At 32.1% G+C, this 26,016-nt stretch overlaps 1 protein-coding gene across 1 annotated transcript in view; it reads right to left on the bottom strand.

Annotated features, from left to right (window-relative positions):
• The window catches only part of LOC129942839 (uncharacterized), a 70,394-nt gene extending 46,463 nt beyond the window's left edge, over positions 1–23,931 (bottom strand). Inside the window, exons 1-2 of the mRNA XM_056051930.1 lie at positions 23,422–23,931; positions 232–277 (exon numbers count right to left, since the gene is read on the bottom strand). The gene's annotated coding sequence lies outside the window, so the exon portion shown is untranslated. The remainder of the gene's footprint in view (positions 1–231; positions 278–23,421) is intronic.
• Between the last annotated feature and the right edge of the window lie 2,085 nt (positions 23,932–26,016).

Here is a 26,016-nt window from a genome sequence, read left to right as displayed (position 1 = left end):
CCATTACAAGATACAATGTGTCCGAAGAGGCAACTTTTTTTTTTATAACCGCTAGAGTAAATTTGAAATTTGCAAAATGTATGTCTTTTTGACATAGATTGATAAATAATAACTTTTTCATCTGGTGTTGTAATATCTGTGCCACATTTGCAGAAATTGTTGTTCGATTTTAAATATTAACAAAAACAAAACAACCAATTTTTTAATATTTTTGTTTGATATTCGACTTACTTTGTACTTTATAAAAATAACGGTCTTCCTTCAAGGGATAGGGAACCTAAAAATACAAAAAATAAAAAAAAAAATGTTAAAAATCTATAAATTATGCATATAACAAATGCTTAAAATTAATTAAATTTAAATAAAAGATTTTTCAATGCTAACAATTCATTTACTATTTCTATGAATATTAAAATAAGAAAGACTTGAAGGTAATTAACAATTTTTCACTTATTGACAGCCGTTCTCAAAAAAGAAAATAGAGCTTTTTTAACAACAACTTTTCCCACATAATGCATCTCTCTGTGCATAACTTTAACTTTATAAAAGACGTTAATTGTTATTAACGATGCAACAAACAATTAACATATTACGAAAAATAAAAGAACACCTACTGTTTTGGTGTGTGATCTTTCTCTCTGCATAAGCAATTGGACCATAATAACTCTTCACCTCATTCGACTCATAAGATATCACTTAAGGACCGTTGTACTGTTGGCTATAGAAATATATGGCTGGTGTTTTTTTTCCATCTTTTTTTTTTAACTTTACCGAAAAATATGCTAAACAGTTTAATTAGTGCAGTGGTCATTTTTTTTTTAAATTTTAATGAACAACATAATTTCTTGAGTTCTCATGAGTGGGATTCATTACCTCATGACTTATCATAGGGTGTTTTTTTTAACAAAGCGGAAGGGAAAAATTATTTATTAATGATATTGTTTTTCCTAATGAGGGAGTCGTCTTTTAAAAGTTGATAAGATAAGGTTTATGGTGCTTTTTGTATTCATTATTATTTATTATAGCTAAGCAGGCGTGTTTCTGCCCACTCATGAATGGGGGATGTAATTAATACATTTAAAGTCTTGATGATTTCTGTGATCGATAGGGAAAAGGTTATATTTAATTTATTCATTTATTTAAATCACTTCAGTACAAGATTTACAGACTTTGTTTACATTTTGTGTATACCCGAGTAATTATCAAAAAAAAATCGATTTAAATAACTGGGATTGATTTTTTTTTTTATATTGTACGCGCACTAAAGGGGATATGAATACCTTTATAATGATTATACACAGTGCGGGTAATTAGGAAGGCAGGATAGGATTTGAAAGGAGATACCAATGAACATTGTAATGAGCAGGAAATATTGAGTCTGGTAAAGAATTCCACATTCGTGTAGTGCGAATAAAAAAAGAATTTACAGTAGGACCGAAATTGGGCTCAAGGGTAAACCGATGGGCATTCCTAAAAGAACAGTATTACAATTGAATTATTTGAGGGAAGGGATGCAATTGGCTATTTCATTAGAGCATTGCTTATTTAAGTAGCGATACAATAATGAGAGACATGAAACCTTACGACGGTGCTCGAGAGATGCAAAAGTTTCAGTTAGACAACGGTCGCCTATCATTTTTAGAGCTCTCATTTTAATTCTGCCCAAGAGACTCAAGTGGGTTATAGATGCACCTGAACAAATGTGGGAATTGTACTCAAGTTTTGGACGAATATAGGCTTTATAAATTATAGCCAGATCAGAAAGGGTAAAAAACTTCTTGCATCGTCGGAGAAAACCTTAACACTTAGCAGCATTTTAAGCGATATCGAATATGTGATCACTCCACAACAAGTGGTTTGTAATGCACATACCTAGGACTTATAGCTGTTCAGTCTCGTCGATGCAAGTACCACTCATGGATAATGGCTTTGGGGGAGGGTTACGCTTTTGCGACAGTAGACAGCATTGAGTTTTCGAATTTTAGTTCCCCATTGAACAATGCTGTCCAGATAAGAATTTAATGAGCTTATCACACGCTGCCGTTGATAATCCACATCCGGAAAACAAGGATGAGAATCTAAAAACGAATATGAAAAGCTGAGGGTACTGTCATCCGCGAAACAATTTAAAGGGTTAGAAGTTTCAGACAAAGATCATTTATAAGAGCGTCGGATACAAAAAGACCTGAGGTACTTCAGCGTTTATTTTGTAGATATTAAATTTAAACCCCGTCCAATACTACTTCCATTAAAAGGTCGGGAAGGTAAATATTTTCTAACCCAACAAAGAAGAGATTCTTCAATATCAAGTTCCCGCATGTTTAATAAGAGAGCCTGATGCGAAATCTACCAAATACCAACAATCTTACTCTCTCCAAAACGATGTAAAGATGTTTCCACTGTTCAGGAAGATAAACCATTAAACCACCAGTGGATCTTTTGCAACGAAAGCAAGACCGGCCATAAGCCGGTCATTAAGAAGATTTCGTTTTTTAAGATATTTCTTAAGATGAAAATTATTCAGCGTTTACATGACCTTGGAAAAAAGGGATGTAAGTTCAATTGGACGATAGTTAGATAGTGAGGAGGATTCGCCTTTTTTAGGGACAGGCTGGACAAATGCAGTTTTTCATCCAGTCGGAAAGAGACCTGTAGAATAGGACAGATGGAAAAGCTTACGCAGTGGTTTTGGCAGCGTTGAACAACTCCTCTTCAGAACAGTAGCAGGGATACTATCCGGACCAGCGGATTTGTGAATGTCAAGATTTTTAAGTACTCTAGTAACTGAACGAGTGCGACAGAAGATTCGTCCCATAGAATCGTTAACGCTTTCAAGTACAGGCGGAGTCATGTCACTCACAGTGTCATTGGAAACAAGTGTCGGAACCGACGTAGTGTTACACATATTTTTTACAAATGACCAGAATATTGTGCTTCCATTGGGACATTGTAGTATTTTTTGCCGTAATTTCTGGGTATGCAATAATTCAATGCTTCGTATATGTCCATTACAGGTCTTTCTAGACCTCCCCGCCACTGATTAAAAGTCTGGATGCACCCTTGAAGTGTCGACAAGGTAAGACATAAACTTTGCAGTGTTGTCAGCATTATTAATAATCTTATGAAAGTTTGTATCATTCAAGTAAGTAAAAGATTTCAATAAATAGTCTTGAACAACTAAGTCAGAGAGATCATAGGTTGAAGTATCACAGTTTATTGGATCACATCTTAAAGTAACACATTTCAAAATATTACTATTGAAGGCACTCTGAAAGAAGTCCGAAAAAATTGAGTTATAATACGTTGATCTTAGCTTAAGACGTCATTTCTGAATGTAATTAAGATTCTGTTCAAAATATCTCTTAAACACTTTGTATACTGACCACAACTTGATCATTCCACTTTTAAAGCTTTAAATTTTACTATCGCACCAATATTGACCAAAATATCTGGATTTTACAATTTCAAGAGGAAAAGATTTAATAAAAATTCAAAGACCAAAATTATGCAGCTGGCTATTTCTCTAGAACATAAACCGTTAAAATAACGGTAAAAGAGGGTGAGCAAAGAAATATTTCGACGATGTTCAAGCGACGTAAATGATTTTATGATGTTATTATCACCAATTAATCTAAATGCTATACGTTCAATACTGTCCAATAGGCTTAAGTAAGTTTCAGAAGCACCAGCACATATTTGAGAGTTATACTCAAGCTTTGGACGTATAGAAGTCTTGTAGATAACAGAAAGATCAGAGGGGGTGACAAACTTCCTGCATCGCCTTAGAAAACCGAAACATCTTGCGGAATTTTTGGCGACATCGAGTATATGACCTGAGGTTTCCAGTGGATAACAAAGTATTCGTTTTAGGATCTACAAATTCCAAAAAAATTTTAAACTATTTACCCTTATGAAAAATATTAAACATTATTACTTGTAATCAATTCCTAAAGTTTTTCATACCTAAAAAGAAGTATATTTAATTAATGATGTTTTGGTCAATTTTAATAAAGTGATGTCGGCTTAAATACTTTTTTTCTGAAATTTTATTAATACTTCTTTGATCGGATAAGCTCTCCACAAACATGTGTTTCTCAAAAATTATTTCAACAAAATTTTACGACAAGTCTTAGTATTTTACACTTTTTCAAAAATTAAATGCCATTTTTCAATACTCAATGTGTTTGCTTAAGTCCACAATAAAACACACTCTCGACATTCAAACTTCACAGTAGCCCATAAAAAGTTTGAAAAAAAAGAAAACATTTCCCTATTTTCTCCACAACAATAAATAAATTAAGTTCTTTTTGTTATACAACACAATGCTACAGAATACAACAAATAAAAATAGCCCTTCAGTAATAAAAATTAAAAATAACTAAAAACCACACAAAAGCCCCTAATAAATCGTGGAACGTTATTCAAAAAAAGAAGGAAAAATCAAGTACAGTGGACGTCCAGTATAACGAATGATATAATGTTCGAGGTCATTCTCTATATCGAGAGCGTTCGTTATATCGATCGACTTTTCCATTCAAAAAAATTTAAGTAAGTGGTTAATTTATTAATTTATTTATTAATATGTTTTTATTGATAATGATAAATGGAATGGTCCTGCCATTATAGTATACTAATTTTGAAAATTAGTTTGAAGAAAATAAATCACTTATTAGACTTTGTCTTACTTCAAGTTGAGATTTCAATTGTAAAGCTTTTTCTTGAAGCCGCCTCAAAGTGAACATATCAGCCATATCAATATTAACTTGTTGTCCCCATTGTAACACATTCGACAAAGAACTGGCAGCGTCAACGTGTTTTATTGGATCTCCAACATTATTGCTGCCATCACCTTGCTCCATTGTGTGTCAAGTTCAGGTTCTTCAAGATTTGTGGGCGACTTTTCTTAATCCCACATATTGTTGATTTTGGCACACGGAATTTTATTGAAATTTCCTTAAGTGAAACGCCTTTGTTGAACTCATCAATAATTTTGACTTTGTCCTTTAATGAAAGCCGAGTACGTTGAGATTTTGTATTCATTTTAATATTTTGTACACAAAACTAAATCTACAAAATTATTACGGAGCGTTTCAACCAGACGAGACTTTAAACAACAAAAACACTATTTAACTGCTAACATTATCTTGCCGTCGTGTCATTGAATATGTGTGTGTAAGACCGTACATAAAATTCAAAACTGCATAGCGATAGACAAACCAAAAAATAAGAATTCTAACAAAAATGTTTTTAGTAGGCGATGCGAAGACTAAACGAAAAACAGAAATCTTGTTACAGTTTTGAACCTTTGGCGCACACACATACATATGTACGAGAATAAACTTATGTGTTGACATAAAAATATATGCACAGATCACAATGGCAAGAAAAAAAATCATTTTAAGGCAATATATATACGCGTTCGTTATATCGGATAGCAACTTTTTATCATCGTTCGTTATTTAGAGATGTTAATGTAAATTTCAAAAGCGTTCGTTATATCGCAAATTCGCTATATCGGGCATTCGTTATATTGGACGTCCACTGTATGTAAAACTGAAGCTTTCCCATCCTAAGGGCCACCACAGGAAATTTATGAATCTTCTATTTTTTTTATTTTTGGTTTTGTTTAAATCGAACAATGGCTTCAATAATTCGGAAATATTGATTTTGTGATGATGATTAACACTATCGGATCGATTGGGTATAAAGTATCTGACATTTGTTTTTATAATTATCTAAAAACCAATAAAAAATCAAACAGAAAATGAAAGAAGAAGAAAAAGAACTTTCTTAAAGACAAAATTATGTAAATTAGTCATCAAATACTCAAAGCATAGATTCCAACCAAATGTGGTTACAGTTTTCATTTATTGTTTTGTTTTTGTTCAAATTCCAATGTTTTTTTGTTTTCCATTGATGAAGTGATAAACATTTAAAAAAAAAAACGAAAATTTAGATTTAGATTAATTTTGTATTCTAAAGACACACAAAAGTGCTTAACCAATTTTATGACCTTTTTTTACTTTCTATTGAATCCAAAATTGACAATCAAAAAATAGATAAACTACACAATAAGAATCTTATCCTATAAAGATACTTGCAAATTCTTTGTATCTATCGGATGCATAAACTATTCATGTCATCCGCACTCCTCGTCTTCTACGTTCGACGACGGGAAAATAGTATGGCAAATTCCTGAGGAAAAGTTCAATCACACAATTGCAAATAACAAAACTTAACTTTCCCCTCGATGACAATAACGACGCGACGAGCCCTCAAAGCCGCATTTTTATTCAAATTTATACCAAAAAAAAGAAAGAACAATCTAAATCGATCGAGAGTCACATACCACGATTCATAGGTGTCATTGAGTCACTCGTGGTAATTGCTTTCATTCTTTGCCATCGTCAGACGTGGGTGCCATACTGAATTTATGTTGGTTCTATTTCTTAACAATAAAAAAGAACAAAAACAACAACAACATTATAAAAAAGATACAATTTAGTAAAGTTATAGATCGATTTCTTGCTTGGTGACAAGAACCAGCAGCGAAAGTGTGACAGTTTATCCACAATCTAACCTTAATAGCTGTTGGTATAAGGTAAAGGCAGAATTAGATCCCAAACACCGATCAGCATAAGCGCAGCGCCTACCACCGCTCTAAGCGATTGCAACTTCTTTATACGAGTGAGGATATGTTGATAGCGCAATGTTTGAATGAAATTAAATGGCCTTTTAACAACGCTTTCTATAATATTATCTATCACTAATGACCTCATGGGATGTACACCCTCCTTATTCCTCCTTTTCAACATCTTCTATAGACAGACCTCACCTTGGCAAAGACGTTTTATTCAATATCACCATCACCATCGCCATCATCATCGTTGGATCGCGTCGGTCGGTTCGATGTTCGATGAAATCCCATAAAATGCAACAAATTGATCAGTAAACGTTCGATGAATGATAGTTAAATTGTGAGAAGACTCAACACTTAGCAGGAGCGCAATATCGATATCACGGGGTTAAGACTCTCGAAGTCACGAACGTTTGGATTAATAGTTTTTTATTTTGTTTGTTGTTTTGCTGAGCCGAGCTGAGTTGAGCTGAGCTGAACTGATGGTGTTTATTTCAGCACGTATCATAAACGTCATTAGGAGGAAAGCAAATGCAGTTTTTTAAAAAATGCATCAATAGCGACCGCAGGAATTTGGTTTATGACTGTCAGTTTGGCTTTTGAATGGTTCAATTCGATTAAGAGAAAAAACTACAACATCATTTAACTTTGTTTTGGAAAATGCTGAATTAAGTAGGTCAAAAAAACTATCGCAATGTTAATGACTACAAAACGGCGATAAAAGGGAAAACGCACCTCGTGCGAGTTTATACATTTTAAGAAAGTGATTTTTATTCAATGATGGAGTGTGGTCTAAGACCTACAGAGTGCATTTAAAGGAATCTAAAAGAGCCAACATTATAAAAATACCATCTGAGTAGTTTGCCTTAAGGACAGCTTCAAATCAATTTCTAAATGTGCACTTCTTTTGGTTGAGTTACCTTCATGCTAGAAACTGATAGAAGTTTTTTGAAGTAGTAGCGCATTTAAATTACTCTTTTCATTTCCATTTCTAAATGATTTAGAAAATTATGAACAACTAGGTTTTTACATTCGGGCGAAAGAAACCAAATTAATTAAGAGTTAATTTCATACACGAATATTAGGGCCTCGTTCTGTTATTGTCACAGCCACATTCTGATCTTAAGACCAACCTTACTCGTTGTACCAGTTGCAGTGAGAATATCTTAGATCACTAGCAACATTGTAGGAAAAGGTGGAGTCTTCGTATTTGTTATAGGACAGGGCATAGAAAATGAGACACTTTCTCCTTTTCGTCCTCATCCATTTAGCTTCTTCAACAGTTGAATGTAGGAGCTCCAAATTAAAGAGTATGCCAACCTATTAAGCAGTGCCCTGTGAGAACTCTTAGAACGGAATTATTGTAAAATCCAATAACCAACATTAGTTGCTTATAGCGTTTAGTATCAAGTATTAACCAAATGAATTAAGTTGGTCTACAAGCATAAACTTCTTTATACTATGCCAATGATAGATTTGTATCCCATTAGAGGCAAGTTCGTCAGCTTTTCAATTTTCTGAAATGACTCTATGACCCGACATCTAAATAAGTTAAATGTTGACCATTCCGTCATCACCACAAGAGATTATGGGCGTTTTTAGGCTGTTTGAGAGTTCATAGAGACAGATTCCATTGATTTTATTGCAGCTTGGCTATCGGAGAAGATGCGTTCATCGGTAGTTGATATTACTTTTCTTTGACGGCCAGTGACTAGTAAGACCAAATGAAACACGTAGTTTAAGTTTGTGTGCTATCCTGCACAAAGTCCGTCTTCAGTTTTATGGTTAACAAAGTTGCCCTAAACTGAGCTTTTATTACTGATATTTTTAAATGGTTTTTCCTAGTTCTATGTGAGTTAAAACTTTTCAAATTAGAATTGCTATACAGTAGAAAAATACAATTTAAAGACAGACCCACCAAAAGCCTTCATAAACGCTGAATCTTATGTATCTTTGCCAAACAGAGAAACTTTCGTCAGCATTAAAAGTTGACCGCGAAGCTATTTCCAAGAAATTTTATAAAAAAAGGAAAGATTCAAAAACATTGAACTTGTGTTTCTTATTTAAATTGAAGCAAAGGAACATTGAGTGTGTTTTTGTTCGCCTGTAAATATCTGCTTTAAGTACAAAATAAGAATCTTATTTTAGGCATATATTTGGTTGGACTAGATCGATGTTGCATATTTATGAACCCTTAGAAACATAATGACTTTAATTCTAAGAAATCAAGTCTATTCGAGAGTTTTCAATTACAAGTCTTGTTTAAGAAACAAAATTAGACAATTTATCATCAAAACAGTATCATGACACGTTTCTTATCTGTGGGCCAAGTAAGACATCGCAACACTTCAATTAGACATGTAGTATTGGACTTAAGTCAAGCGTAGTTAAAAATACCTTCTAATCTTCTCACAAGACCATAACTGGGAACAGAAAAAAGATTCTAAAATGATTAATAGCCTAATTATTTTGAAATGCGAAGATGCGTGTTTTTTCACTTTCACTAGACAACTCTAAAAATAAATTCTAAGGTACCTTTCTAAGCCCTATATGAGTTAAATTCTTTATAGGTGTTAATTAGTGACTTGAAATTTTGTTAGATCTACTGTATTTTCACTTTATGATAAACACGCAAAAAGATCATATAATAGAAGGTTCAGTAGAGGTGAACCACATAAGAGGACAACCACCAATCTAACGTGTATGAAACTGGAAACTGAAAGCCCTTTTTAATTGAAGCGCAACTTGATATCAGTAAATCACATCAAATGTTTATCCATTTCAGATGGATAGTATCAAGCTGGATAGAATCTGTAAACAAAAAGCTGTACGAATTGTTTTCGCATAAACTAACTTTACATGACAAGAATTACTCTTGGAAAATTTTTCAATTGATCGCAAGAGAACTGTAAAAAGAACTTTAGACGGCACAGACAATAATTGAACCCAATACCTCTAACATGATAGTTCTACACGTTACTTGCCATGCCAAACTAACTTTAATAGCTCTCTTTGCTCATTCTCAAAATTGTAATCAATCTATGAATAAAAATCAGCTGACACCAAATAGGGCATTTTTATGAAGAAAAAAAATGTTGCTTAGTTTTTAAACACATTAATTAGTACCGCCATCGATGAAACTGTCAATAGAGCAATTAATTGAATAAAAGTTAAGTGCCCTCCGATGAACACAAAAATTCTTCCTGAAACTAAGATTTTAGACCAATTTTCTCACAAATTTAGTAAAAGTATAAACATAAACAAAATTCAGTATCAAAAAACGAAACAATTTTCCTCCTTTTTATTTCCTTTTTTACTATTAAATATTTTTTTTTTTTGAAAAATGATGAATCAGCTCAAACACGTTTACCTAAGATATTTGCATCATCATAAAATATAATACAAATATTTCTTATTTTTCAATCATAATTATCATTTCTGTACATCAAACAAAAGAGCTGGCTTCCGAACTCGATTTTAGTCTTTCATATAGTTTTATACTTTTTTTAATAGAAAAACAGAAAAGAAATGAACCTTAATTGAATACAATAATTCTCTTTTTAATTTATAACACTAAAATCCTCAATTTTGCAAACTGTCCGTTAAATATATTTGCAAAAGTGCTTCACGCGGTAATCACTATTATAACGCGCAAATACGTGTAATTTGTCTCAACCCCATTCGAAAAATACGCTTTGTTCAAATAAAAAAATAAAAATACTCTTAGCCCAAAATCTCCCCCTCTTCCCCCCATAATATCATAAAATCATCTTCTACTTATCATAAGTTGATCACTTTGCAAAATATAACTCAGCAATTAGGGTTAATTTTCATCCATTTCCCGTTTGTTTTATTCGTTTGCTTTGCAACATTGCTTGCTAGTTTCTTCTTGGTCATCATTTAATTCTTATAAATTTCTTCTCCCTCATCTGATTGTCGAAGATAAAATTAATGTAGTTTTGTAGTTTGTTTGTTTGTTTGAATGTTATTCGAATGCAAGAAGAACAAACTCACTATCCGTTTCAGTGACATAGTTTCTCTAACGTTCCACATTTAATTCTATCTTAACTATATACTAGAGTTCCAAGTATGATGTGATGTGTTGTGTTATGGTGTAGTGGACACAAGAAGGAACTTCAACTTTATCACTAACCGTCGAACTTTGATTATAAAAACAACAACAAAAACAACAGCAACGACAACAGAATAACATCTTGTGATACCTCTTGTCTAAAAAGGAACACGAGAAGAATATCAGACATCAGACACACAAAATAAGGGGCACCGATCAGCAAAAGCAGAAGAAGAAGAAGAATCTAGCGAATAAATGTCATTTGGTTTGCTATGTGTATCTAACAGATGTTCCAACATCACTAGGCGTCTGTGCTTCACATGGTGTCTCATCGTCGTCGTCGATCGGTCGGTGGTCGTCTTTTCGACTTTTCGTCCATCGTCCACTGCATCGCATGGGGGAAAGTTATGTTTTTTGAGGCATGATTTGTTTTCATTAGGGGGATTGCAATTGTCTTTTTTTTTCGTCGCCATCCTCCTCCTCCTCGTAGTTGAACGTTGTCGAAGACAACAAAAACCATTGCCCATTACCATCACCATCTAGCTGTAACATCAGAAGTTAAATTGAACTTTGCCAGGATTTTCAACTTGTATCTTTGTTTTTTTTTTGTCTTCTATTTGCAGAAAGAAAGTGACAGCGAAATTTCTCTACAATTCTTGTAACAGTAATGGAGGGTAGGAGAGACGAGCCCAAAATACAAAACCTTGATCACACCAGCACAACAAGCAGCTTAAAAGAATCTGAATAATTCGTTAATTTATTGGACTAGCTATGGAGGATTTTTCGTCTTCGAGAGCAACGAAGTGAAGAGTGTGTAAAAGATACAGTTACCAAATGCTACGAAGACGGACCGTGGGGGGGTATCGATATGGCAAAGAGTGAGTTTGGTCGATGGATGCCTCGCCAAACAAAAACAACACATCCTATCCGAAGTATCTGTAATGCGGTATAGTTGCTGTATATGACTTGAGCATGTCCCACATACAGATTTTCCTTTTAGTTTTTTGTCTGACTTGTCAGAGAGTTCCGGTGGGGTTGGGGCAGGCAGGTGTTCGAAGTGCAGGACTGATGAACAAATAAAATAAAATAAAACTTCCATTTTCATTGTAGCCAGCATCACCATGGAACTAACCACGATCTCTTGCTGTGGTATTCTACTGTAGACTATCCTTTTCACCCAATCACCGGATTGCAGAGGCTTGCTTATAGGATGGAGTTTTTCTTATATGAAATCGAGGCTTCTCATTCATATTGTATACGATAGTAGTATCCTCTCAAGAGTTGTGTGTCTATCTATCTCCCCACTCAGCTTGTATCTTGTGCAGATGTTTGCTTGATGACATTTAGTATTAGCGTATCCCATGGTGGCTTCGATGGCGCAGTTTAACTTTAGACTTGCACTTGGACTCAGACATGGAATCTTTTACTTTGCAAAAGGCTAAATTGACCTCAATGGGTAGAATGATTATAAATTAATCGAAATGTGCTATGATGACACAAGAAAAGAAATCGAAATTAAAGGAATTTCTTCTCTGCAGAAAAAGATAAAATATCCATGAGATTAATAATTTCATTGGAAATAACAAAACAAATCTTCTTGTGAAAAGAAAACTTGTTTGGAATTTTTGCAAAATGACTCAGCTTAATAGCTTCCTGTGAGAAAAAAGATGGACACAAAAAATACTTTTTCCTTGTGACCATCACTCAAACAAAGAAGAATTGTTGATTTGATTTTTAGTCAAGAAATTTATCAAAAAAACGAACAATTTTCCTCTCCGACCTTCGATTTCATTACAAAGTAACAAGAGATTTATGATATCACTTTTTGACTTGTCTTCTAAATAAATGACCTATATGTTCTTGTATCTACTTACATTTTATATTTATATGATAATGTTATGCACCAAAAGGAAAAGCCATATTAAAAAAACATCGACCGCATGATGGCCGGCGGATCGCTCAATCATTTTGGCATTTGGTTCTTTTCTTTTTGACTGACAGATGACGAATTGACTAGTGTTGTGTTGATATTCTGCTTTTTGAACAGATGACACAGAAACGATACATGAAAACGATGTTGAATGTTTTATTTTTTTCTTGTTCTTCTTAACGAGAAGAAGAACCAGCCATCGGAGTATTTGAAGAATTATAAACAATAATACTCGTATAAGTTTAAGTCGTACATGAGAATAAAACGAAAGAGTTGAACTACAAACTTGATATGCTGGATTTTTAATAAGCCATTAGGGAAAAGTGGAAATTTTAAATGGAAATTGAAAAGAATGTTAGAATAATTTCTTAAGAGATATATGCACAACTTCTTTTAATAGATGTAGAAATGACAATATTTCCTTTCACTTGAAACCTAGATGCATGATTGAAGTTTTTAACTTTTAATATGTTTTGTGTAAAGAAAAGTTTAAATTGGTTTGACTTTCTCACCCAGAGGAGCCGGTATTGCGTATGCCACGTTTGACTTCAATAAGTTTTTCTTTAACTTATTTAAATTGTGTGGTTTTTATTACACACTCAAACATTTATGAGCTATAAATCTAAAAAGGGGTAACTTAAATCCACATCTTTAACCGAACAAAACATAACATAATTAGCGGCCATTTAAAAATGAATAAGAATGTAGGCTGAGTGGTTGTAAATTTGTTGAACTGCCCGTGAGCATTATGTATGTAGGTGTGTATCTAAAAAGAAGGTGGACAGAAATTACCGGAACTTATTTTTAACAAAGGGCGTCTGCTGTATTTTGACTTCGACAGACTGGTAAAGAAAAATATGAAATTGTGTTAATGTTTATTTGTCAAAAGGTAAAAAGGTGAAATCAACAAAATATGACAAAAATTAAGTTTATCTTCTGCATAGTTATTCAAAGGTGCGCCTATATATGAGAGTTATTCTATGGAATGCAATTTTTATAGAATTCTTAACAAAAAATATTCTTTAATTTGAACCAGTCTTTGGCTCTTGTGAAGTCACACTATTAATTCAGCTTAATATGAGTCTCTCTAAAAAATTGTTTGTTTTCTTTTCTATACCATCACCTATAAACCCAAATTTTACAAATGTCTATTATAAAATTTTCCAATCATCACAACAGACTATAAAATTTGCTTATTAAAATTCTTGTTTTCAATCATCTAACAAAACAAACAAAAATAACAATGAGGCCATAATGCCACCAAACTAGCAAAATACCATAAATATCAACTTGAATCTTTTTCAACGACCAATAAACCAAAATTATACATGATTCTGATTTGATTTTGATATTCTCAATAAAAATATAAGAACTACCATAGTCATATTCTTAGCTTAAATACAGCTCAATATAAAGAATCCATGGCTGTGGTATTGCATTTTAAATTCCATTTAATAAAAAAAAAACTAATAAAAAGAAGAACAAACATATCAAAGAATTTTATTAAACCAATCACGATTATTGTATGGAAGTTGTGTGTTTGCTTTGGCTTTCGCGAAGGATAGAAATAAGACAACGGAGACAGAAACAAAATTCTAAAATGTGCGGTAGGTCAACACTTCTTCATTGAATTCAAAAGAAACCAGACTATAAATAAAAACAAAAACAACAACAAGAAAAAGATACAAGAACAAAAGTAGGTATGTGTAAAGTGTACATAACCGAAGTTGACCCATTTTTTTTCTTTTCGATTAAGTCTTATCGCGTACGTTTGCTGAATGCATAACTTGATTCTCTTAAAACTGGCTCTATAACTAATTAATTGTTCAAAGCATATTGCATATAATACAATACGAGTTTATATAAAGTCGTCAACCGCTTTTAACTTGGCAGCAAAGACTCTATTCCGGTGTATTTATAATAGTTTGGTTTTGTATGAAATGGAGACATAGTTGTTTTTCTTTTAGTCACTTTCCATTAGTGGTTAAACTAGCTAACACTAATTTTAATGATAGTATAAATATTACAATGTTGTTTCCTTATCTAGTACAACAAAGTCCAATATGTGGAATAAATTGATTGATAAGTCACCATTAAATAGTAGATTAGGTTAGGTCATTTTCGTATTAGACAATCGACGGAAATAAATGTTAACAGTTGTTGTTTTTGAAAAGAATATTCTAGAACTCAACGTGATGTTGTCACTATTTTGTATGTTTATGCAAACGAAGGAAATAAAAGAGGTGCAAATAAATCACGACAAATTTGAACAATATTGACATGCAGTTATTAAAGCGTTTATTTTGTGGATGTTAGATTTAAACCCGTCCAACTGTACTTATATTGGTAATTTCTAACCTCACTAAGAAGAGATCGATACAAAATAAACTCATTTTCGATAAGAGAGCTTGGTGCCAACTTTATCACATGCCTCTAAAATATCAATTGCTAGAAACCATTGCTAAACTGGCTTTTGAGACAAACCATGAGATCACTAGTGAGCCTATGGCTACAAAAGCCATACACAATGAATTAAATTTCTTAAAAATGATTTTAAATAAAAGGTTTCAATTCAAATGGTCCAATACTTGGGAAGCTATCAATTTAGCCATATTGGTTAGTGGAAGGACTGTCAGGCCAAAGGTCTAAGGTTGAATTCCTCTTACGGAAAATCGACTTATCCTCCAAGAGTAATTCTTGTCATAAAAAGTGCTCTCTGAAATAAGTCATTCCCATCAGGCATAAGAACTGTAGTTCAGATTCATTCTTGACATTACTCAAACACTGTTAAGGTAGAGACTTGTGAGTCACTAGATCCTTATTCTCTACTGTTAGTTCACTAATTTATTTATCACTTTTGAAGTTGTCAATTCTTGACATTGGATAAGTAAAAACGACGTCTTTTGTAAAAATCTTACGATACTCGTTTTAACAACACAATTGATTAAATTACTTAAATTCATTGGAAAATGGTGTAAATGTTGCAGAAACAATTAACAAAACTCAAGCACTTCTCGATCGTCATTTGAGCACTTTTTCGACTGACAATAGTAGAAATAGCAGAATAATTTGAGCGGTTTTGACAAGATATAGGAATGCGATGATTAGAAACCGTGGTGAACGCTGCTCAAGAAAATCGGCGAATATCAGTGATTTACCCGTAATGTTGACGAAAGCCTGTAAAAGTGTAATTTAACTATTACGGAATTGGAATTGGAATTGTTAACGTACATGCACCAACTTATCTGCAAAATATTGACGGAAGATGCTTGATGAATAGAATCCCAGCATAGTTCACCTTATACTCAAGAAATGAGACCCTCTGAATTCTGCCAACTACAAAAGGATAATACACTAATAGGTCCTTATCAGGGTTGCTTCAAACCAAGAAAGTCGACCAATGACCTAATATTCACATTACGGCAGATCTTGGAAAAAACCCAGAAACTTCAATCGATACTCAACTCATTTTTATCAATTTCCAGACTGCGTATGACAGCTATAAAGAAGATGTCTAGTTCTTGCATCCCTGTCAAGCTTGTTAGTTTGTGCAGAATGACGAAGGAGAATTCACGGTGCTCTATCAAGGCCAACAAAAATGCATTGCCTTACGAATTCTTCAAAATTATTCTGTAAAAATGATTCTGTAAAAATTTTTGCAAAACTCAATCGTCAACATTAGAGAAAAAATCTTATTAAAGTCCATCCAGTTACTCTGATACGGCGTTGATATTGACTTAATTGAAATATCAAAGTGTGATGTCAGTAACGTTTAGTAAAGTTTAGTGCTTAAATAAAGTGCCATCAAAACGAGACATTTTGGACAAAACTTAATCATGGACAGCTATAACCTTGGATAGTTAAAGATTTTGTCTTCCTTAATTTAGACAACGACAACAGCGCTAAATTCAAACTGAGAATAACTCTTTCAAATCGCTTTTTCTTTGGACTTACGATTGAGCAACTGAGTAAAGTAAAGTCCTCACTCGAGTATCTAAAGTCACTATCAATAAGACATTTATCATCCCTGTATTCATTTATTGCGCTAAGGCTTAGACCTTATCAAAGAAAAATGAAAACGTCTTAAGGCCCAACTATAATAGACTTAAACGAGCTTAAGTTAGCTAAAGAGAACGAATCAATACGCACGTTCTGCTCAGTTTCTCGCAATTACGCAAGAGTCATTTAAATGGCTCGAGCTTAAACAAATGTCAAATTTGCTTAAGTTACTTGAATTCATTATGGTTACTTTTTGTTTGACGATAACTTCTGATAACTTTTCGTTCGGTTTTGACATTTTTGACGCCGAGAGGAAAGTTCTTCGGGTGATTTTTTGCCTCATGTACATAGATGAATAGTGAAAAGAATACAAGTCCAAAGACTTAAATGACTGCATCATGCGAGCCAAAGGATATCTATGCTTTAGCCCGGAAAGTCGTCGAATCTTATCCCGAGGGAGCGCGTAGCAGAGATAGACTGAGGTGATTTTAGCAATGGAAAAGCACTTGAACCAACTTGGCGTGTGAAACTGTTAGTAGCTAGCTGGCTGGAGTCGCATGTTGCTTGAGGGCCAGGTTCATCCCGAGCTGTAATAATAAGTAAGTAAGAAAGTAAAATGGATTGCGCTACCGAGCTATAGTTAATCAAAATTCTTTTTGGAAATAGAAAATATTGATGCTGAAACTTTTATCTTCATTATGAAATCAGCCTGAAATTCGTGCGACACAAGTAACGAAATAATCTTAATTTTGTAAGAATCTCGACTGTGATTGCAATTTTCCACCTAGGCGTTACGCCTTATTAGCTTCTTATTTTGCTGAATATCAAAGACAAGTTTAAAGCGAATGCTCCACAATCAACCTGATAGAATTCATAAAGTTATCAATCAGAAATTTTCTGAATCAATATCAAAATGAAACCTTTTCTTAAAAAGCCCTGTAACATACCGACTAGAATCTGAGCTATTCTAAAACAGCAAACTATTTCATGTTAAAGAAAGAAAAACAGAAAATAAGCTTTGAAATATAAGAGAAGCCGGCAAATGGTAAATCAAAACCTCATTGGATCTACTCTAAAGAAACACAGGCATAAAACTCCTGCATTCAGAATCTTTCATTCGGATGGGCTCAAGAGTATGATGACATTATTTAAATAGAGTTATGGGGAAAAGACCTTTTCGACCCATTACGAGTTAATTGAATGTATTGAACACAAGTGCATAACTCGCTCTCAAATGACCAGCAAATGGAAATTAACAAACCAAGCAGGTAATTTCTTACACTTGTCAGAAGTTAAAAAAGGTGGCATAATGGGTCTCTTAAATATTCAAAACTATTTGCTTATTTCAATATCAATAGTATTGAAGCATGATGCACTAGTGGGAAAATGTCAATAGCCTGGCATCTTATGTCAATAAGCAGGGCTTCAACACTTCAACTACATGAACTATTGAATTAAAAAGAATTTAGTAGTCCGTTATATTTCCTTTGTTGAACTTTCCTTAACTTATATTGGATCCACGCGAGAAGTCTTAAATATCCTTAAAGAAGCATTTGAAAACTTTCTTTTGAAAATTACTGTGATGATGTGAATAGTTGCTATTTGGGTATTTTTTTATGGTGAAATTAATTCAAAGTTGAGGTATCAAAAACAGCAATAACTTCGTTCGAAAAACTTGACAGACAAAATGCCTTTCAAGCTTGCTCAACAACAAATACAATATACAAAACATCCTTTGATAAAACATAAGTATGTACTTCTTCATGGTAAGTGGTGTGGTGGTATCTTATCTTATAATGTAAGCTGGTGTTCAAAATAATTGCACATTTAGATGATTCTCCTGTTTATTTCTCTGATTGAAGTATTAAAAAAAACAACTACAACTTCTTGAAAAAACACACCACCTGGTTGCTATTTGGCTAAGAGAAAAAAAAAAGTCAAGCCAAGCCAAATCAAGCCATGGCATGGCATTATAATAGATGCATTCCACAATCCAGGTAAAATAGAAATTAGTGTGTCCATTGGTATGCCAAACCAGTTAACATTTCTTCTGCTAGTTTTTCTCTTGAAGCTGACAACTTTACAGTTGTTGTTCTTCTTAGTGTTGTTGTTATTGTAGTCTCGTTTTATTTTTTTTCTTAAGAGAAAATTGTATAATAATCAAATTTGCTTGCAGTCTTATATTTGTCTGTCTGTCCATCATTTTGTTACACATATTAATTTGTGTATCTCGACACACAGACTATGCAGGAGATAAATACTATTCAAGAATTGTTAAAAGTACCGTTAGAAGATTGATTTTTCTTGAACTTGATCGTCATTGAGTGTCATTTAATGTGTGTATGATTTCAAAAGTCATATGATTATCTATAACTACAGTGCAACCGAGCCTAAGAAAAGAATGGTCTGGTCAATGGTCATCATCATCTCGTCGCTGCTGATGGCGGATTCTTTTGGGGTTATCTTAACCATGTTTTTTTTAATGAATGACTAAGCAGCATTTTCGTGTCTCATTAAAACTGACAAATAGAAAAATTCAAGCTCTACAAATGATCATGCAGTTTACGTAGATAGCACTTTCCATTTTTGTTTTCTTTAAAACTTTAAGTAAGGCGGAAGTGAGGTGAAACAACAAAAATTTAATTTCAAGATTTGAAATGTAAGGCAGGTTCGTTTTATCTTTTAGTATTTTTTTTGTGTACCTGTGTTTTTAAAGTCTTTCCGCAGTTGGCCCAAAGACCTCTCTAGCTTTAACCATAAGAAAGAGGCTGTTAACGTTTTATTATATCGGACTGTTTTTTGATGATTCGTTTTAAGTATATCAATTTTTTCTTTTATTCAATTGTGGAAAATAAATGAAGTTAAAAGAAATCCAAAGGAAAAAGAAACGAAAGTAAAATTATTTTTATGGGTAGGTTTTTTTCTGAACTTCATATTATTGCTACTGTTTTTTTGGTTTTACTATTTTTTAAGTATTATTATTTCATTAATTACAATGAAAAAAATAGTGAGAGTATCAAGATAATTTTTATGAGAAATAAGAATGATGAGAACTATGACTTATTTTTTGTTGGTTCTAAGTGAAGACGCTTTTATAGCTGTGGATTCTGCTGAAAATATAAGCAGGTGGTCTTATTCCAAAAAAAAGATAAAAACCCATTCAGAAGAATGGGTGAACGATATGAGATTTCTTGTATAAGATTTGTGGACAATATAAAGTGAAATGAATGTCTTTAAGATAAAGTCGCGTGCACGGAAAATCCCTTCAAAAGTTATCTGATGTTTGTTTAACATAATATAATAGGATCTTATCTCTCATAGAATCATCTTTAGAAAATAAAAAAAAACAATTAAAATTTTTAAACCGAATCACTTTTGAGTGTTATTAAATAGTTGGACACATTTAAGTTTTTACATTCACCAAAACGTTTACTTAGAAAGTTGGTCAGTATAATTTGTAGAACACTTAGGTAGATTATTTAATTTGTCTAACACAGTTTAATAGATTATTTAAGATTTTTATTTCATTTTTACGACTTGTTATTTAAATGTCTACTAATACAGTATTTTTGGTATTTTAGAGATAATGAATACTTATGATGTGCTAGACATCAAAGCACAAGAAAAGACGTATCTAGATTTCTTATCTATTTTCGGAGGCGTACTGCTATACGAAATTTAAAGAAATAAAATGCAGGCTTGATGACAGGTGGATACAAACCTAACAAGATCTATGAAACTTATTAAAACAGACCATGGTATTTTACGCCAGTAAAAAAAATGTCTGATTTGATAAATATTAAAAATAAAAATGAAAATAAATTTCATTCAAAAATTCTGAAGATAGATTATCCGAATTCTTAAAATATGGAAAGTGCTGTCACAGAAGATTGTAAGAGATAAATCTTGCGTGCGTGCAGCATATTTTGGTTTTTAATTGCATCTAATAAGAATTGTAGACTGAGGCAAAGCTATTAAGAAACAATTTTGTCCATCAAGCTATCAGAATTTTTTTTTAATAATGTGAACATTTATTTAATTTATTTAAACAGCAGAAATACCTTGAGGTTGGGAAAATTTTAATTTTTGATTTGAAGTAATTTCTATATAAAGTTCAAAGTGCCGGTTCATTCTTTTGTAAGATATCAAGATTTCAAAAATTGCTGCACTGCAAGAAAATTTAAAATTTTATCTCTTAAGTAAAGAACTTATATTCCAATATTTTTTATTTTGTGTAGCTAAAAAATATTTATCAAAAACAGGTAGTAACACTCTAAATTAGAATTGTCATTGGATTATATTTTCTGGCCCAAGAACTTTATGTCCTTTAAACTTCGAATAATAAATTAAGGAACATATTTTTTCGTTCAAAATTCTTCCATTGTTCATGTAATGTATTGAAAAATTTACAAGTTTAAAGATCTAAGAAATGATTCTTCTTAATTCTGGAACAGAAGTCTGTGTGTCAAAAATAATTGATAAGCATGTTATGAAACTTTTTAAATACCATCAAATGTTAAATTTGTTTTTTTAAGAAATCGGAGGGAATTGAACTTAAAGATTCTATTTGAAAACAAAAATGATCAGGTCATTGACCATCTATAACATGATACGAGGAATTTTATGAATCTTACGTGTGCACGTTTAAATTTTTCGTCTCGTCAATCAAGAATTTAATTTAAGAAAAAAAAGACTGATTTCGTATTTGTTGATTTTAAAAATTGTCAAATATGTTTTTTTAAGTAAGGGAATTGTCTTGTTTGAAAAAAAAAGATTTCAATCAATATAAACACACAAAAAAATGTGTGATAATTAAGTTGGCACTAGAAAAATAAGTAACTTCAGCCCAATGTAATAACTCAATGAATTTGTTTTGGTATAGTTAAAAAAATATGGTACAAGAATTTCTTTCTATCTCTAAAATTTTCAGTACTTGGTCATAGTGCACTTTTGAAATAAAAATAAGACCAAGTCCATTTTATGGTAAGTTAAAAAGTAAGGTATGTAACCCCCCTAATAAGAAACTTTAAGTAGGTGCGAAGTTGAGTATATGCAATGCAAAGTTTCTTCTGCATATATCTCAAATCATTTTATTAAAATTCAAATAATAATTATAGTTTGGCTTTATTTTACTTTGTTTAAGTGACCAACTGCTTAAAAATGCCCCTTTTGCACATTACAAAAGCTGAAAGTTAACCTCATTTCACTTGGTTTTGATTTACGGCACAGAATTGGGAATTTTTCAATTTTTAAAAATATCGTATATGTCAGTATACAAATTGACTGATTTCTAAAAATAAGTTGAGTCTCTTGACATACAAAGAAAAAACAACGTTAAATACGTCGTCTCATTTAAAAAAAATGTTTTTTAATCTTTAGAAATACAATTAGTCAAAAAGCTAACAACAATTTCAATAAAATCCATTGAAAACCCTGTCGAAGCAGAATATGTAAACATAGAAATTTCAAATTAAAAATATTAATTTCAGAATTACATTTTAAACTTTTAAACAGTCTTAATTTTCTTTGACATCTAGTTTAGAAAATTAATTACGTAATATAAATACATTGTCTCATTAAAAAAAGGATATAATTAGTCAACAAAAAAAACCTTAAAACAATTGCAGTTCCAAACCCTGTCGAAGCTCAATAAACAAAGAAATTTCAAAAATAATAATTTCGGAAATACATTTTAAACTTTCAAACAGTCTTAGTTTTGCTTTGACATCTTGTATAGAAAATTTAAGTTTTTGTTATAAAATTTAAGAAAAATACTTGGAACGATTTTTAATTAAAAATATGAACTTCTTCCAATTTATTTTAAAAGCTTTTTAATTTAATTCAAAGCCAAAAAACCACGTCTTGGATTTAAAAATCACCATTGAAGCATATGAGTTCACGAAACGTATTATTATCATTTTGACCATTTCCTTAAAACAGAATATGTTTATAACTTCATTTGTTTCTATGAAATTTTTCTTTTTATATAAACAAATATAAACTATATACGTAATTATTAAATTAAAAAATATTGTAAGGAATTAATAATATTTAAAAAAATGTAAAATAGCCACATACGTGGAGTTGATTTTACTAAGTATTTTAAGTGAAATATTTCAGTAGAGTTTTGTTGCACTTATAAAAATAAATTGACAAATATAATAAAGTCATAAGTAAATAAGAAAACTTATTTTTGAATGGTAAAAATATCCTTCTCAATCTAAATTACGTTTCTTAATTTTTGTCTAAAAGTGACACTTTTTTCCCAAAAAATCTCACTTCTTTGAATCTACCATAGTCTTTTGATTCAAACTTTTCTTACTTTATTTCAAACTCCATTCAAGTGGAGTTAAAAACTGTTAAATTCAAAAATATTCATTTTCAAGTTCGAGGATCAAGTCTTTCGTTTTATATGAAAATTATTCATTTATATCATTTAACCTTAAATCAAGTCTAGTAATAACCGTTAAATTCAAATATATTTAAATTCAGGTTCGTTTGTCAAGTCTTTCATTTTAGGAACAAAATATTCAATTAAATCATCAAACTAAAGTCCTTTACCTCCAAACTTGCCTTAATATAGTTGAACCTTCAATCAAATGGAGTAAAAACCGTTAAATTCGAAAAAATATTTATCCTCAAGTCTTTCGTTTTATAAGAAAAATATTTTGTGAATCATTTAAGTATTCTCTAAGCTTTCCTTAAACTTCAATCAAATTATTAAAAATCCGTTCAATTCAAATCCAAAATATTACTTCAAATCATTTTAATGTTATCACTTACAATTTATTGTAAATTTATTTAAGCAGGACTCCTTAGTTCACTTCACAGTATCCGTCTTATCACTTATAGATGATACACACACTATAAATCCTTAATTCTTTATTAAAAATTATTTTACCACTTCACAATTTTTAAGAAAACCAAAAATACAATAATCCCGTATTTGTGTTGGTATAAAGAAAAAATATCCTTGAGCTTGATTGTTTTTTTTTTTTTATTCTTTCGGCCAAGTTTTTTTTTTATTTTTTGTTGAATATGGAAGGATCGATTTCCTCAATTTTTGTTTTGTTCGCTGTTAATTTTAAGAAAAAATTCTTTCTTTTGTTTTATTGGAAAAGAAAAGGAAGGTAAGCGAACTTGACCGTTGGAAGGTGACCGATTAACTAAAGCATACTCCAAGCTAATAAGTAGTTATATAAGTTCGAAGGCTTTTCTTTTAAAAGCAAGATCACTGTTAGTAGTGTACTAAGAAGTTCAAGCTCGCTCGAGAGATAGCTAGGTACACCACTGTGCTGCCGTACGTAAGTCTTTCGTTTGAAATCGAACGAAGAAGAATAAACCGAAGAAGATATTTCCGTGGTGGTATACAAAACACAACACATAGAGCTGCCATTGCCATCCACCACCATCAGGCCACAAGGTAAGGTATTGTGTTGCTACAGTTTTTCTTTTCTTTTCTTTTCTTTTCTTTTCTTTTCATTTCTTTTGCAGTTGTTGACTTATTTTTCACTCATGCTGCTGTTGTTGTTGCTGCTGTTAGATGGAGCTGCTGCTAGTGCTTTTGTTGCTTCAATTGCTACCATAAAAGCATAAGCCGACCAAAAGATGATATGATGGTATATTGTTGGCATATGTCTTTGTTTTTTTTGGTCTTCTGTTCACCATATCAAAAACCAAAACGGACAACTTTAGTAGTTTCATTCTTCAATTGAGTGGTTTTGTTGTTCTTTATGGAAGAAGAGAGTGTGCTGCGCCTGCTGCTTGTTGTTGATGATGTTAAGGATAGACTCTCTCTTCATATTCTTATCTTTTTGGCCACTTTCTTCGGCTAAGAAGTGTTAGAATGAGTGAATTCTTCTTCATTTCTTTTCTGAGGTTGTGCTTTTCTTCTTCTTCATTTTTTTTTAACTCACGACTATCGTGGATCGTTCGGTCTTCGATAGTAAAAGAGATCTTCTTTCTCCCATACACATGTTCCCGGTGTGGTTTGAGTTAAATGAAAAGATGAATCAAACATGCGTGTAAGTTAAAGCGCGCCAAATAAGCAAAACATGTGTGTGAAAGCATTTCTTTGGTTTTGTTTTGACTTTTGGTTCTCAAAAAAATCACCAACGAAGAATGAGGAACGTCGGTGCGGTGGTTGCGTGACGTTGGTGAATTTTGTCTTCAGTTTCATTCACAAATCCATTTGGTTTGTTTTGAGTGAGTGATATGATATGAAAGCTTTGGGATTTGAGTGAGTGACAGGGATCATCATATAGAGAACACCTGTTCATCTTAATCATCATCATCTCCGTCATCTTCAGTGCGATGGTTGGTGGTGTTAACAGGTATCTTGCTGCATTTGATGAATTATTACATTTTGTCATCATCTCTCGGTGTGTTGATGTCTTCAACATGAAAGAAGTGCGAGAATTGGAGCTTGGGGAATTTTATATTTTATTTGATTGTTTGATAAGATTTTTATTGAATGTTATGATTTTTTGTGAAGCAGGTTGAGTGTGACAGTCTGGCTTCCGTGATATTTTGTGACTAATATGCTCTAATACTTTCTACTTCATAAATTCATTTGAATGCGTCTATAATGGGAAAGGTAAACAAAAATACAGCATTAATGATGTTTAGTTTAATTGTACTGTGGCATAGATTTTGTCAAACGGAAGCTGGAGCTTAAATAAATTGTCTTTGTCAATAAAAAGTTTACTGTGACATGTTAAAGTTTGGATAAGGAAGTGACTTAGGAAAAATCCTATAAGAGAAACATTGGGAATACAAAAATCAATCCTTCGGATTTGAGACACAACTTTATTTCTCTTATCTTCTCGTTCCTTCCATAAGCAAATATTTATTTGTACCAATAATTTTACTAACTTAATCGATCTTAATATTTTATTACAAAAAAGATCTAGTTCATTTAATTCTCTTCTGGTTGATTGGAGATAAAAATAAATAATTATAGCACACGAGAAAAAACTCACACCCCTTATTTCATAGATTATCAAAAAAAAAACAGTGTTATGGTTCTTCAAAAAGTACCATGAGCAAAGTACCATGAGCATCGTTAACGCGATTAACCATTAAATTTGCCCTTAGGCCATTTTTTCGGTCCAAAGGGCCTTATGTTATATGAACCTTTCATTAATTTCTATCAAAACCCATTATAATCTTCGAAAATCGATATGTTTAGGTACCTGAACAAAAACAAAGTCTTCTCTTGTGTATTTAATGTTCAAACCTTTGAGTTAGTAAACCAATTATGTTGTAAAGTTGCTGTTAAAGTGGAAATCAAAATACAAACCAAAAAAAACTAAAGGTATGAGAATAATTTTAAACAATGGGAAAATGATTTTATTTTTCTTGGTAATACAATAATAC

Source organism: Eupeodes corollae, chromosome 1 (genome assembly GCF_945859685.1).
Source record: "Eupeodes corollae chromosome 1, idEupCoro1.1, whole genome shotgun sequence".
In the NCBI taxonomy this organism is placed as follows: Eukaryota; Metazoa; Arthropoda; class Insecta; order Diptera; family Syrphidae; genus Eupeodes; species Eupeodes corollae.
The sequence above is the reverse complement of the archived record's forward strand: the minus strand, read 5'-3'. Positions and strand labels throughout refer to the sequence as shown.